This window comes from Hypanus sabinus, chromosome 13 (assembly GCF_030144855.1).
Source record: "Hypanus sabinus isolate sHypSab1 chromosome 13, sHypSab1.hap1, whole genome shotgun sequence".
In the NCBI taxonomy this organism is placed as follows: domain Eukaryota; kingdom Metazoa; phylum Chordata; class Chondrichthyes; order Myliobatiformes; family Dasyatidae; genus Hypanus; species Hypanus sabinus.
The window spans coordinates 108216025-108226567 of record NC_082718.1 but is presented as its reverse complement, the minus strand read 5'-3'; the positions used below and the strand labels follow the sequence as shown (position 1 = coordinate 108226567).

Genomic DNA, 10543 nt, shown 5'->3' with positions numbered 1-10543 from the left:
CACGGAAGAGCTACATCGAGGTGGTACAGGACGCGTTCTCATCATTACACTACGCAGTTTCCCCATTACAGAGAGTACAATACCAGTAGTAAAGAGTACAATCAGTACAGATCACAACACTGGCAGTCCCCGTAACTTGTTAGTTGGCCACCTGGGTGGGAGGCGAGGCGAAACGAAACTTTAAATTGCATCGAGAAGGATGACGCTTGGGATTGATTCCTTCTCGCCCGTCGAAGAACATTCGATTCACACTGATTTCGGCCAGCTCCGCAGCAAGGTTTTAAACTTAATTTCAAATGGAGCTTTCCCCAAATCAGGAGGGCAAACTGAGCGGGCCTGATCTCCAGGCTGAATTTTTGACTGACGGGAACCGGGAATACAAGCATTCCGATTAAATAAAATTACAAGTGTTACCTTTCTAAATTGGCTAGATTGTATACGCTCGAGAACTCAACGTTAGCGGATTTCCCCATCTTAGTAACGCCACCCACCATGATCTTCAAATGTAGGCGGCGGGGGGGTTAAAGGAGGTAATATGGTCGCAGTTGCATAGCAGACCCCAGCCAAGCCGCGAGATCATCTGAAAGGGTTCAGCAGCTTTTGTTGTGTCGGTCTGGATTGGGGCCGCAGTGTGGGTGATGCTGCCGTGCGTTTTTGAAAGGTTTAACCACGAGGCCGAGTTACTTGATGTAGATCACAAGCAGGACAAAATCTGCAGATGCTGGAAATCCAAGCACACACACACAATGCTGGAGGAACTCAGCAGGCCAGGCAGCAGCTATGGAAAAGAGTACAGTTGACGTTTAGGGCCGAGACCTTTCATCAGGACTGGTCTCGGGCCGAAATGTTGACTTTAATCTTTTACATAGTTACTCCAGCATTTTGTGTGTGCTACTTGATGTAGATTCCGTCTTTGCATTGCTGCCCTTTAAAGTATGCCATCTTCTTTCGCTTTTCTCTTCATGACGTAGGCCTATCCTGTGCATTACCATCAATTGGTAAATTCTTTAGCTGATTAAGACCTGATTTTAATTGGTGACACCCGTTAGACTCCAATGCATCGACCGCGGTAACCGTTGTATGTAGAAATCAAAGCGACCATAAATAAAAATCAATATTTTAATTGGCACCCAATTTTATAAGAATCGAACCACACTAGTCAGGACGATATGACTATCACGGATTCTCTTTATTGGCCATATGCATCTACATAGATCAGGAATTTGCTATGGTATACTAGCACGACAAACAACATTCAACAATTATGAGAACAAAGAATTATATAAAACCTTAGCGATTAAAGTTGGTAAATGGAATAAATATTCATATATTTACAATGTAAACCAGCATTATAAAGTAGAGCAGTGGCTAAGGTAATAGGGGCGGGGGATGTGGTGGGCCACCCAGATGGGTTGATTAGATTAACTGCCGGGTGGGGAGAAGAGACGATATTACCGTATCCTGTTGTACATTTTGTATTATCCTGGATCTCCAATGTATCTTACAATAATGTAGTTTTCTCTATAACAATGAAATGACAACAAACAACATAAAACTGTTTAAGTGTGATTATTGGATAGTGCGGCACTTTAGCAACGGGGGTCAACAGAAGTTATTTGGATTGTGGTAATGCAGAACCCAGGATGTTGCTTAAACTCCACTCTGACCGTCAGGAAACAGGTCAAAACAATTAAATGAAGGTAAAACATTTTTAAAGCTAGCTTTAGAAACTACTGGATAGTGAAAACAAAATATGTTTCATTAATTCCCTCGGGAAGAAAGTCCGCTGACTTGCCCGGACTGGACAATATTTGATTCCATTATGCTTTTCTGTCGGATGCCACTGAAAACCTTCAGAAACTGGTCCACGAATTGGCTGAGCGGAATGAACGCGATAGTTTGACAGAGCCAAATATGCTTAAAGAACAAAATACAGTTTAATGATCGGAAACCAGAACTGCAGATACTAAAAATACGAAATTAAAGAAAAACTAAACGCGGGAAACACTCAAATGGTCGGGCAGCATATGTGGAGAGATAAAAATGTCAGAGGTCGCTAGACCTTTACGTGCTATGTAGCTGCCAAAGTTCTGCATAAGTCCCCTTTGGAGAACAATTCTAGCAATTTATTGAGCTTATTCCGAACTTAGGCAATTATACAGTGAAATATACAACGTGACTGCCAGTTCCACGCAAAACAGATTTGATTGGTTTTAAAATCTGGAAAATTAAAAATGATGTAATTTTAAAAAACGCGAAGCCCTGGGCTGTAAAACAAGAGTTGATTGATTGACACCCGAGAGGAAAGTAACCTATCCTGTTCCTACCTATCCTGCCCCATGTCTGACCCCAATCCCACACACTGATTGACAGGAACCCCTTCTTTCATGTGACCGATCTTAAAACGGAACGGCGATGAATGGGCAGTTAGACGACGATCGGCAGACACCACTTCCTCAGTAATGAATCTAAAAACACACCTCTAGATGATTTCAGCCTGACTCTAGAGACACCGGAGATAATTATCGGCCCGTAACCCGATCTGCAGCTCAATCGTTAACAGCCAATGAAAATAAAGTACTTCAACGTCAACGTGTCTTTAATTTGTCTAAATATCGCCCAATAACTTTGCTCTAGCTGTCAGGCTTCAAACGGATTGCCAGGAGATGCACATTTGTGGAAGGAGGGGACCACACGAAGCCCCACTTCTCAAGTTGCACGCCGGATCTTGTCAATTTTAGACCCCCCGAGTTAGTCACGGGCATCTGTAGTTGCTGGAATCCGGAGCAACACACAAAGAGCTGGAGGAACTCAGCGGGCCGAGCAGCATGTGCGGACGTAAATGGCTCTCCCGAAACGTCTCCTTAGATGGTGACTGACTTGCCGAGTTCCTCCAGCGTTTTGTTTTGCTGGAACCCAGGACGCCAGTCGTTTTCCCTTCTCCGGGAAGTAGCAGGGAGAGTGGATCGCACCTCGCCCGCTCAGCCTCCAAAACACCACCATAGCTGATCTTCCATCTCGGCGTTACTAAACCCTTTAACGCATCTGCACTTGTTCCTTTCTGTCACTTCCACAGCCTTTAGCCCCCGTCCATCTAGTGTATCCCGCCCGCAGCGGCGCCTGACTGACTCTTAACCCGGGCCGGTCCGCGCACAAAGCAAACCCGTCCGGCTTCACTGGAGGAGGAAAACACACGTCAATATTTCCCGACTTAATACACATGGGAGAGAAATCATTTTTTAAAATTTTCGTCTAAAATCTAGCGACGGTTTCCAGCCGCGAATTGCACATTACCGCGGCTGGTTTCTCATTACAACATGTGCATTATCCCGTGGACCCAGCGAGCTTCTGTCTTTGCGAATAAAAAGTACGCTGGAAGACCGCGACATTTTAAAATGCAGATTGTATATCAGTGCCGCAGAGAACGAACTCCGAGGGGAGAGAAAGGGAGGTTGCGTGCTCTCCGGGAGAAAGGTGCCGACAACAACGGACTCATTACCACACCTCATCGGCTGCCATTGCTTTTAAAGAGCGGAGTCTGCCGGGATTCGTTATGAATTGACAATATTAATGAATCAGAGGGTTGGAGGGAAATTGCAAAGCGGAAGTTTCGCACGCTAATGGACTTGGTATGTGGTGATGTCATGTTCATTGCCGCTTTCTCAGTTCCAGTCACTCTTCAACAATGTTGTTTTGCCTGATGAGAGTTGTGTAAAGTACAGTCCGTTTTCCTCTCGCACTCATCTGTGTGTTCTCTTGTTTTCGTTTTGTTTACTTTTGGAGCCTTAAGCGAAGCTTGGGTTACTATTACCAGTGCTAGCTAAAACAAGACATGGGCATGAAGAAAATGGGCTCAGCTGAGATAGGCAGGTTAATCGAGCATTGTAACAGTGCAAGAACATGCACTATTGTATGTTGCTGAGACTGGAGAGAGTCTGAGGGCATACACTATTCCATGTTGGTCATAGAATCATATAACACTACAGCACAGAAACAGGCCATTCGGCTCATCTAGTCTCTGCTGTCTAGTTCCATCGGCCTGCACCTGCACTATAGCCCCCGCCCCCCCCCCCCCCCCCCCCCCGCCAGATTCCTCTCTTCCAAGTACTTAATCAAATTCCTCTTAAATGTTGAAATCGGACCCACATCCACCACTTCTGCCAGGAGCTCTTTCCATACTCTCACCAGCCTCTGAGTGAAGAAGTTCCTCATCAGGCGCCCCTTAAACATTTCATATTACACCCTTAACTCATGACCTCTAGTTCTAGACTTACCTACTTTTAGTGGGAAAAGCCTGCTTGTATTTACCCTATCTGTACCTCTCATAATTTTGTACTCCTCTATCAAATCTCCGCTCATTCTCCTACACTCCAGGGAATAAACTACAAATCAATTCAACCTTTCCCTACAATTCAGGTCCTCAAGTCCTAGCAACATCCTTGTAAATTTCCTCTGCACTCTTTCAATCTTCTCCTGTAGGTAGGTGATGTTGAATTTAGACCTCGTGATGAAACTTTGAACAGCAGAAAGTTAAAGTGGGGCAAGGTTATTCTTGTTCGGCAAAACTTGTCTCCTTGCTCAGTGAGTCCAGTGCGTTTCACTAATGTTCCATGAATGGGTTCTCATTAAGCACATCTTCAATTTGGATGCAGTTCACACTGCTCTCATCAAAAGTGCATTCACTGAACCTCAGATGCTGTCAGATCTGCTACAAAAACACATCCAGTGTTTAGTGTGTGTTGCTCTAGATTTCCATCATCTGAAAAATCTCTTGTGTTAATTGTACAAGGTCTGACACATGGCTCTTTGCACCATCTGTGAAACGTATCACAGCAACTCATCATCAACACCTACCAAATCCTTAAATGAGGAAGATGAGGGGTGCAGAGGCAAGGAAGCAACACAGTTTCCAAATTACAAACAATGTTGATTTGAAAAACAGTTCTTCAGTTCATGAACTTGCTGCACTACAACTCTGTAGAAGTGGCCCCCACTATACACTTCAGAAGAGAGCTCACCACCAGCACCTCGAGGGGTATAAAGAGTACACTTTAAAAACAGGCTTTTCCATCAGTCCCCTGATCCCACAAATAAATGAAAAATAAATTGAAATACATTCACCAAATTATAATACTTTTGGACATTGGAAAAAGGACACACATAATATGAGCAAACACCTTCCAAGGACAAACTAACTCAGTAAGGGCATTCAGAATAAGATAAGGCACACTAATATTGGATATGTTCATCAAACTATAGATACTGAGTCAGGACCCTCAACCAAGTGTCATCACAGCTGCTGAGAAAAAGATACAGACTAAGTAACATTATACCTACTGTCTGTGTTGAGGTTACACACACTCAACAAGGGGATATTCATTCAATACTGCCATACTCACTAAATGAAGGTACTGGTTAATACAGGGAGGTATGACTGAAGTATAGATATTAAGTTAATATTAATTCACTAAGCAATGATATAAATTATGTTAGGAAACACACATTGAACAAATCACATTTACTAATCAGGAGAGCCAAACTGATCTAGAAATCTAAATGAACAAGAATGAGAAACCATGGGCACCCTCACCAAATAAGGATACAGTGTGTTAATAGATATATTGATCTTGGACACAGCAGTTGCTAAGATGAACTAGACTAGAGCACATACACAGAGCCAGGCCCCACACACATACAGTCTCACACACACGCACACACAGAGTTAAAACACAGACACACAGACACACACACACACACAGAGTTAAAACACAGACACACACACAGAGTTAAAACACACAGTCTCACACACACGCACACACAGAGTTAAAACACAGACACACACAGTCTCACACACAGTTAAAACACAGACACACACACACACACACACACACAGAGACACATACAGTCTCACACACACGCACACACAGAATTAAAACACAGACACACACACATACAACATTAGGACTTCCTGAGCAAAGGCAGACTCGCTGAACAAAGAATGTTTCTCTGAATTCAGAGAAATTCTGTGAGTATTGAAAAGAAAAATCTCTGTCAAAAACAGTGCGCCAGCAACACTGAACTGGGCAGACATATTTAACATAAGGTAAGAAACACAAGCAGAAACAGTTTGCTCTGCCGTTGCTAATCTCAGCACCACTTCCCTTAACCAGCAACGTGTACCTTGATTCCCCAAATATCAAGAACTCCTATCAATCTCTGTCTTCAACAAGTTCAGCGGAGAATCCTCCAGAACCCTCCCCGCTAGAGAATTCCAAACTCACTACCTTTAGGTGAGCACATTTCTTTTCATCTCAGCCCTGAATAGCTGACACTTTATTTTGCAACCATGACCTGGTCCATAGAGATCCCGGCTAAGGGAAACACTATTGGTGCACCCTCCCAGTGAAGCTCTGTAAGAATTTTTTTCTATTTCAAAGACATCACCTCTCATTCTTCTAAACTCCGCTCCGCAGAGCTACGACCTTTCTGATTTTTTCTACTAAGGTCAACTGGCAAGAAAGTTTCAACATCAGAGCCACATTATCCATTAAATTAACACATTCTATACCAAGGGTGGGCAAACTTTTTGACTTGAGGGCCACAAAGGGTTCTAAAATTTGACGGGGGCTGGACCAGGAGCAGATGGACGGAGTGTTTTGGTAATACACCTCATAAGAGAAAATAAAATATCATGGGATATGTAGAAAACATGTGCTTTAATTTCAATTGAAAATGAACAAATGCATTACAACAAAATATCTGTCTTTGAAGTCCCATGGTATTTAGCTATTTATTGAAATGTCTTTTAAAACACTGAAAATTAAATGAATAAAATACAGCTTTTTTTTAATAGTAACAGTTATTATTTTAAAGCACTGAAAATTCTGTTATCCTTCAAGATATTATCATCATCACTCTCCTCCTGACTGTCTTTATTTCAAAAACAGTAGGAGATGCAGGTCTACTTGTCCTGCTCCTTCTTATTCAATTGTCCCCTGTGCCAAAACTCAACAACGACCCGCACAATGACAGAACAGTGAGAGCGCGCCAATATGCGGAGCTCTGTGCTCGCAAATCCCCACAGGCTATCTCCCTTAGCCGGAATGCTGGCTAATTGTGAGCCGGTTCGGATGTGCCAGGAAATGGGTCGCCACAAGGTCACAAAGTAAAGCGCAAATGTGGAGTAATACGCTGCACCTCAACAAAGGTCAATGTATATAGAGTGCGTCATCTATTGGGAAGACGCCAGAATTGCGGGGAAAAAACGTTAACAAGGTTTATTAATATAATTTCATTAAGTTCTGCGGGCCGGATTAAAAAGCTTAACGGGCCGTAGTTTGCCCATGCCTGTCTATACAATACTATTCCTTATTGTAATTTTACAGATCCACTAATATAAATATAAATAATGTATAATGAAATAATACTCAATAAAAAATGGAAAATATGTACAATTAAATAGGAAATGACGCACTAATTATTTTAGGAATATTGTTAATGTATTTACTAAACATTATGCCACTCTCTAGGCTAAAACACATTCACCTACAGTCTTTTACTTGATCTCTCTCTCTCTCTCACACACACACACACACAGACAGACAGACAGACACACATACACACACCCACACACACACTCAGACACAGATGCTCTTGCTCACTGCCTTTCCCCTCACTTCCCACCACCTTTGCTCTCTCTCCCCTTGTGGAACTTGTAGTCCTCTCTGTCCATGAACTCCTGAGTTTTCTCCTCCTACCACTGACTCTGCCTCGGATCTCTTTGCTGACCACCTCCTATCCCACTCTTTTTCTGAGCATACCTGCCCCTATTTCCGGCCAAGCTCTGACCCCTGCTGCCAGCTCCCACTTTCTGGCCACATCGCCCCAGATTCCTTTACACTAGAATGGACTTCTTTGTGCTAATTGTGCTTTTCCTTGTAAACAAATGTGATAATTTATGTTTATTTTATCTTTCTCTTGTAATTTCTGCTTCTGCGATGCTGCTGCAAGTAGAACTTTATTGTACCTGTGCTTACGTGCACTTGTGACCATGGCAATAAACTCAATATATTACACAATTAGATTAGAGAGTCAGAGAGTGGAACAGGAGAGAAACAGGTCCTTTTGCCCACTGAGTCCAAGTCATTTACATTAACCGTAGCTTAATCCTACATTCCCATCAACAACCCCCAGGTTCCATCACTCACCTAAACTAAGGGCAATGCATAGTGGCTGATTAAGTTACTAATCTGCATGTCTTTGGGATGGAGTAAGGCACTCAGACATCGGAAGGAAACACACATGGTCGCAGGGAGGAGATGCAAACTCCACACAGACAGTGCCTGGCATCAGGATTGAACCTGGGTTCTGGCACTGTTAGGCGACAGCTCTACTAGCTCACCCAACTTATTGGTAAAGATGCAGAACATCTGGGACCCCACCACTGATCCCTGCAGCAGTTCATTGTCAAGTTTTCTGACCCAGGAACTACTTGTTCACTCCTACTGTTCCCTCTCCACTAACTCACCCTCATTTGGACATCGGCACATAGCCCCAGTCCTATGTGATTTCATTTTATTTAATAACCTCAAGTAAGTCACTTTATTCAAGGGCTTCCAAAAGTTAATTCCCTGGTATGCAAGACAGAATTTGCATTGTATCTTGGTACATGTGACAATAATAAACCAACACCAGTACCAATAGGAGAAAATCTGCAGATGCTGGAAATCCAAGCAACATACACAAAATGCTGGAGGAACTCAGCAGGTCAGGCAGCATCTACAGAAAAGAGTAAACAGTTGACGTTTCTGGCCGAGTCCCTTCAACAGGACCAATACCAATATAAATAGTTTTCTGTTTTCTATTCTGCAAGTTACAGTCACAAAAAACCCAACAGATTTGACAAAGGTAATCCATGTTGTCTTAGTCTAGTCCTATGTTGCTTTCTAAGTGCAAGGCAGCCTTGCTGAAAAACTGTCCTTGTGAGTGTTGACCAGGAGTAAGACTGGACAGTGTACATACAGTGAGTTGGGGCAATGTCATTGAACAAGGTCACTCTCAGTGAGATCCATTGTCAGACTGGTCGGAACAAATAGATAGATGCCCATGAGATCCTAGAGGACAGAACTCAATGATAGCAACTTTTAAAGGTTGACGAGCACTTTTGTGATTGGTTGGCTGACACCGGAGAGGTCCAACCAGCAGGGTTCTATAGTGCTCAATACATACTTTGTATAATTTATATGCATGGTTTAAAGCTAATTGTAGAAGGCATGATAAAGAAGATTTCAGATGATATAAAAATTGTCTCATTGTTTGACAGTAAAGACTGCAGGGACATTGAATTGTCCAGGTCAGTAAACAGAAAGTTGACGAATGGAACTCAGCTTGAAGAGGTTCGGGGTTGCATTCGGAGTTGCCAGTCCAGCCACTGGCTTTCAGAACCAGAAGCCTGATCTCAGGTGTGTGAGGAGCTTGCACATTCCCCCTGTGACCACACAGGTTTCTCCGAGATGCTCTGGTTTCCTCCCACACCTGGAAGACGTGTGGAGGATTTGCAGGGAGTTGTACTCATAGCTCAGTCCATCAAGAAAGCCATCCTCCACTCTGCGGATCCCGTCTGTAGCTCTTGCTGTTTGGGGAAGTAGGCAACACCACCAAGGACCCATCTCACTCCAGTCATTCTCTCTGAGCTTGAGAACACGAACCAGCTTCTGTCCCATTGTTATTAGACTCTTGAATGGATCTCTTACAATAAAGATGATCTCCTGATCTCTCGATCTACTTCATCAAGGCCCTAGCATTTTAGCTGTCTACCTGTGGCTGACAAGGGAAATTAGCACCCGTGGCTAACAAGGGAAATTAGGGATAGTATCAAGTCCAAAGAAGAAACATATAAATTAGCAAAAAAAAGTGGCACACCTGAGGACTGGGAGAAATTCAGAGACCAGCAGAGGAGGACAAAGGGCTTAATTAGGAAAGGCAAAAAAGATTATGAGAGAAAGTGGCAGGGAACATAAAAACTGACTGTAAAAGCTTTTATAGATACGTGAAAAGAAAAAGATTGGTCAAGACAAATGTAGGTCCTTTACAGTCAGAAACAGGTGATTGATCATAGGGAACAAAGACATGGCAGACCAATTGAATAACTACTTTGGTTCTGTCTTCACTAAGGAGGACATAAATAATCTTACGGAAATAGTAAGGGACCAAAGGTCTAGTGAGATGGAGGAACTGAGGGAAATACATGTTAGTAGGTAAGTGGTGTTAGGTAAATTGAAGGGATTAAAGGCTGATAAATCCCCAGGGCCAGATGGTCTGCATCCCAGAGTGCTTAAGGAAGTAGCCCAAGAAATGGTGGATGCATTAGTGATAATTTTTCAAACCTCCTTAGATTCAGGATTAGTTCCTGAGGATTGGAGGGTGGCTAATGTAACCCCACTTTTTAAAAAAGGAGGGAGAGAGAAACCGGGGAATTATAGACCCGTTAGTCTGACATCGGTGGTGGGGAAAATGCTAGAGTCAGTTATCAAAGATGTGATAA

At 43.0% G+C, this 10543-nt stretch overlaps 1 long non-coding RNA gene across 2 annotated transcripts; it reads right to left on the bottom strand.

Moving 5' to 3' along the window:
• Positions 1 to 1913: 1913 nt before the first annotated feature.
• Positions 1914 to 3548, bottom strand: LOC132404271 (uncharacterized). Of its 2 annotated transcripts, none has more exons than XR_009515481.1 (2): positions 3505 to 3548; positions 1914 to 3176 (listed from the first exon to the last, which is right to left on the bottom strand). It is a non-coding gene; the product is annotated as an uncharacterized LOC132404271 (long non-coding RNA). The 2 variants fall into 2 exon arrangements; XR_009515480.1 differs by lacking the exon at positions 3505 to 3548 and adding an exon at positions 3295 to 3451.
• Positions 3549 to 10543: the final 6995 nt, after the last annotated feature.